A 6,230-nucleotide genomic window follows, 5' to 3' on the forward strand; every position below is an offset into this window, starting at 1 on the left:
CCTCAAAGGTCCGTAGTGTTTCCAGTATTGTTGGAGTCGTGCTAAACTTAGTTCGTGATACATACATGCGTTGAGAGTTTCAATAAACAGTTTATACTTTTGACTGCTATATCCTTTAGATATGAAAAGTACACCGACCCTAGACAGTTGTAATGAGTTCTGCTGAGCAGGGCAGTGACAAAGGTGAACGCACCCGTTTCTTCTTCGCACAAGTTGCACGCGTCGTTCTGGACCAATGCCATTTTAGCGGTATGACACAGACTAAAACAATGTCCCGTCAGTCAATATTTTACATTCCTTCCTTGGGCGTTGTGGAATAAAGTAGGTTGCTTTCATGTTCCAAGTTCGTGGCATTATTTTGGCAATCCTGTGAGAGGTCGAGGCTTCCCATATAGACTGGTTCTGTCTTCAAAACTCAGAGTGAAAAAGCCGTAAGAATAAATTAAGCGTTTACTAGACTAATGCGTAATATTGGCAGCCCTCACGCAAGTATACGGAGACTCCTGTTAACAGTCACAAGCTCAGTGATTCTGTACGCAGCACCAATCTGGGCAAATACGAAGCCATCGTACCTCCAACACATACGAGCCACATACAGACTTGGCGCCCTGCGAGTAGCCAGTGCCTATCGCACTGTCTCAGATGACGCAATCCATGTGATAACGGGAATGGTGCCTATCTCGCGGTTGAGATGTACAGGTTACATAACTCCATTGGGCAGAAACCGTCGAACGTGGCATAAAAGAAGAAAAGCTGCGAACAATTGAAGAATAGCAGATACGATGGGAGCAATCCGAGAAAGGTAGGTGGACCTTTGAACTGATTCCGAACATTGCGAGGTGGATTGAGCAAAAACACTTTTGTATCACACAGTTGCTGACTGGACACGGTTGCTTCAGAGCATATCTACACAGGTTCCATCTTGAGGACGACCCGCACTGCCCGCAGTGCCCCGAAGAACAAGAAACGTCGAGGCATATCTTGTTTCAATTCCCGCGGTTCATTAATTAGTGAAATATGCTTGAGGGAGCGTTTGGTGAAAACATAAGTGAGACAAATCTTATCCCACATATGTGCGAAAACGAAGAAAACTGGAAAATTACACGTGTAGTGGCCGCAAATATCATGAAGAACCTTTAATACGCGGAATATGCACGTAGGCCCCTAGAAAGAGCTCCTTAACACAATGTACAGAACAGAATGACAATAATAGACGATTGAGTAATAATATACTCACATTAGTTCCAGGAGGACATACCGTAGGACATGAGGGGGGTTTGGTTGGGTTAAAGTCTCACACCACGGCTCTGGCCATAGACTTTTGATGCTTCCCCTCCTCCACAAAAAGAATAAAAAAAAGTGTGGGGGATATATGTTCGACGTACTCATCATAAGCAAGCTCGTCCACTCTCTCATTTCCTTCTGTTCCCTTGTGCCCTGGTACCCAGTAATTTGTAATCCGTCTATTCTCGCAAAGTTCGCTCATTTTGGATCTAAAGTGTTGGATGCATTCAGGGCTAGGCATTACAGCCATTATTGCTTTAGTAGCAGCTTGACTATCGATAGAGATGTTTGCGTGAGTGTCGAGGAGAGTAAATTCTTGCACTAATTCAGCCCTTTAAACCCTTCTGCCAGCCACTCTGTTCTATTACAAGGCTTTCGCAAGAGTCCCAAAGTTTACTTGTGGAATAATGTAGTCCGACCTTCCGTTTATGCCCTGTAACTGACTGTGACCAAAACGCCTTGGTGAGAATTGTCGAGTCTTTTCTCAGTCCTAGTGCAGACCTTTTGGCTGAGTTATAAGGTGGCCTATGATAAAGTATATATCAAGGAGCTCCACCTTAAGGGAGACACTTCGCCGGGCAGCAATGGACAAGCGTCTAAGTGTTCGCGTCCAGTATATAAATTAAAATTATTAAAAAAATGTTTGTGCATTCAAGTGCAACGAATTATTTAAGCGAAAAAGCTGTTTAGGGCACAGTTCGTAAATATAAAAATATCATACATCCATAAAAATACGAATATGTGTATGTGTTTGTACGTAACATCGTCGATATATTGTACATATACATATATTTTTTCTCAAAAAGTATTGAAACTTCATGGACAATAAAAAAGCTGATATGCCTTATTGAAGGAATAAAATCAAGGATATAAAAATTAAATTACAACAAAAATAGGTATGCAATTTCAAAGTTGTTGCACAAAAGCTTGTAAAACAGAAAAATGTCGTCATGGACACCCACGTAGGTTCAATGAAAGTAAAGCAAAACGCAGTGCATACCAATACATACACACATACATATGTCTGTATGTATGTATGTACGTATGACTGACTCGAATGTTTGCTTAACTTCAATACGACTGGTGCTTACATATGAAAGTACATACATACATACATACACACACACATATATTCCTATTTGCAAAAACGAATGAAAATACGTGTTTTAGCCGGTTTTGAAAATTCTGTAGGTTGGTGCGCGACACATCGCAGACATACGAGTATACTCCATTTCCGTGCCATATGCATAAAATAATTTATTATATCGACTACTCTGGCTAATGTTTTTTACCTGGCTGGCTTAGCGAATGTGTGATTGCTTTTTAATACGAATCTGAATCGTTTATATACTAAATTTCCACATTTGTATGAAATACTGTTCTGAGGGTAGAAAGAAATAAATTCGTCAAGTTTAGCCATAATTGCGTTGCCCCACAGTCAGGCATTATTTTGCAAGTCTCATTTGACGTTTCTAAATCGCTTTAACCCTAATTTTGAAGATCAGTACGACTGATCTTTTCTTTCGTTCAAAGTTCGTTCAGCAGCTGGCCAACCAAATCATAAGCGATATGCTGTAGCGTACAAACCATCTTCCATCTAATCTCAAAGTTTGCTGGTGGATTGCATTTTATATCTAGAAAGTTTGAACTGAAGATATCTCTTACACAATATTTATGAAAATAAAGGGTGATCAATTTAGAGGCAACGGATTTTAAATTGAAATAAAATAACGAAAATTCAAGTTGATTGGGCAATTTGTATTATTTTTGTGTAGAACCATACATGACATTTATTTTTCAAAAATAATCCCTTTCAAATGTTGGCCGCCAATGCGCCGCAATTCGGCCGTAAACACCAATTTAGAATGACTCGCTGGAGGACTTCAGCCGGTATCTCGTGAATAACTTTAGTAACAGATTTAGATTTAACCACAAAGCATTCAGACTTTACATACCCACACAAATAAAAGTCTTAAGTTCAGACATCACACGATCTTGGTAGCCAAGCGGCCAATCCACTGGTCTGAGACGAGAGATAAATCGCTCACCGAAACGACGACGCAGTAAATCTGTTATTTCACTGGTTGTATGGCAAGTAACGCCGTCTTGTTGGAGCCAAATGTGGAGATCACACCATCAAAAAAACATTTATCATGGCGCGATAGCGTTCGCCATTCACGGTTACTTTGGCGCCAGCCTCGTCTTTGAGAAAATATGGACCGATGATTCCTCCAGCTCATAAGCCGCACCAAACAGTTGTTTGCAATCGATGTAATGGCTGTTCTTGAATGGCTTCGGGTTGCTTTTCAGTCCAAATACGGCAATTTTGCTTATAGACGTAGCCGTTAAGTCAAAAATGGGTCTCATCGCTGAAAATTGCTAAGTTGGCCTGAGCCTGCAATGAAAACTTTTCGCAGAGCGCCAATTTTCGTAATCCAATTGTACGATTTGTTAACGTTGTGGAGACGTAAGTCTTTCCATGATGAAATTTCAATGAATACTGAAAAAAATTATGTATTTAGTTTCACAGCAATCGCGCCTGATCGCTGTGTACTTTTTGTTGTTGTTTTTTTACGAGGAGTAAGCATTGAAAGTCTGACCCCGTCGGTGTGGGACTTTAATGCAAACTAAACCTCCTACCGTCAAAGTACCGATCCCCTGGTACTACGGTCAAGTATTTCGTTGGGAGGCGGTTGGAGCATTACACTCAACGTCAATTACTGTCGTGATGCAATACGTGAGAAGTTGCATCTATCTGTTACCACCCATTGTAAAATCATTTAAGGAGAGAGCCATTCTTGTCGGATCTGTCCCACTATGTCTTTGTCCATACCACAGAGAAGGCAGTTTCTAAGAATGGTATAGTCAGTTTACCTACATTTTCACCTCTGTGTAGGCTTCCTGGTTTATGTACATACTTGGCGTTCGCGCAGCCGCCTGGTCTGCTCGCTGTACCGCCGGAGCTGCATTATTTCGGCAGCCATGTGCGGTACTTTGTTCCATGTATCCTGGCTCATCAACATCAGTGGCACTAGATTCTCGTGCGTGACGCTGCAGCCGAGACTATATTCGAGTTTAGTCTTCCGACTTCTGAGGCCGAGATAAACGAAAAGCACATGTTCCGCGTCTTTCTCAACTGCTGGTGTACACTGCTCACAATATGGAGTCTCTTCGTATCCAAAGCGGTAAAAGTAAGCCTTAAAACAGTCGCGGCCGCTTAAGATTTGGGGGAGACTCCATCTCCCCGTGCTATCTCTGGAGCCAAGCTTCAACTTTGGGGATGAGACGGTGGGTTCACCTGTCTTTATTTGCATTGTCCCATTGTGCCTGCCTGGCTTTTCCTTGTGCTAACTGATAGCTTTAGGCTTGATTTATTTCATTGTTCGTACTCCATACATCTTCTGCGCTATCAGGTCGAGTGCACATTGACCAGCTATAATGAGCACCGCATCTTCTGAGATTGTTATCAAGGCAGAGCAGACTCTAAGAGCACAAAAGCGCTAGTTAGCGGAGTTAGCGCTTCTTACATATGCAGTGTACTTAAATGCCTCACCCGAGGATAGTAAGACGTTAGACCTCACTACTCTTGCCTGCCGTCTTGGTCCTCCAATGTGACGTGAGGCACTTTCTGATGGGCGCAATCGAGTTTCAATTATTCTTGTCTAATCAGTCGTTGTTCAAACGGCAACGAAATAACCGGAACAAGAGTTGTGTAGATTTTTTTTTACATCACGAACACACTCTCAGCTTTGTCATAAACAAATCGTCACATCCCTTCTTAGGTCAGCAAATCAGTTGATTCCTTTCAGACCGTTAGTCGGACATTAGCGATTTTGTTTCTAAATTTTTCGTAAACAAACCTCTGTCATGACCCCTGTTCCGTCTACCAATCTGTTGATTCTTTCAAATTCCCCGAGGGCCGGTTAATGGTCCGATCTTGGCCTCATTTATAAAATCGTTTCAACATGCAGATATATATGTACATATGTACATGTTTTTCCGCTTAATTTACTTCTCCATTTTCATTAAAAAAATTAATAATTTACAAAAAAAAGTCGCCAAACGTAATTTCTCCAAAAATATCAATCCCATTAAATAGGTAATAATAAAAGTGCGGCGCATGCATTAGAGACTTAGACCAAAGTTCATCTCCGACTGGTGAAGCTCGCGCTTGTCTATGGCGACCATTCGATGGCGGGATAATAAAGATTATAGATGTTATTGACATCGGAAGAGTGGCGGTGAAATGGTTAAATGAGACTAAAAGCGCCCTTATACCAAATTGTATTCACTTCTATTGTAGATGTTTAACTTTCAAAATTATTTTTCAGAAAATATTTCTTTAGGATATTGAATCGGTGTGACCTATAATTAAGCAAGCCTTGTAAGTGTCAATAAAATTTATTATATCGCTATGGGGTTGGGAACACAATCAAACTACTGGACCTTCCGCTGGTAGGACTTTGAAAATATAATCAGTTGTGAAAGCTTTCCCGTTTTACATTCTTTTTTTGTGATTTAGTGTAAAACCTAATTCCTAATTTTGATAGGTATTACTACTTAGATATATTAAAAGCAGTACATTAATCGAAGAAAATATTTATTATTCAATATGTTATAAAAATATTAAAGTAATTTTACGTTTTGACATTGCCGAATCCACCGAATCATCTACCAAGAGGGGGGAAAAGTCCTACAAAAAACGGCATCACTGCGCCTGATTGCCAAAATATTTCTTGCATTATTAAATTTTTTATCATTTGCATGGATGATTTATTGGGGTTAACTTGAGATTGGACACTTTTAGTGTAGGTGATGCAAATGTTATTTGCTAAAAATTAAAGATTTTGGTTACTTATTGTCAAGTAATATAAATTACCATAACAGAGAACAGTGAGCAAAAAGCAGCGACGGCAGTATAAAACGCGTTTTAAGATATTCGACAA

Source organism: Anastrepha obliqua, chromosome 4 (genome assembly GCF_027943255.1).
Source record: "Anastrepha obliqua isolate idAnaObli1 chromosome 4, idAnaObli1_1.0, whole genome shotgun sequence".
NCBI lineage: Eukaryota > Metazoa > Arthropoda > Insecta > Diptera > Tephritidae > Anastrepha > Anastrepha obliqua.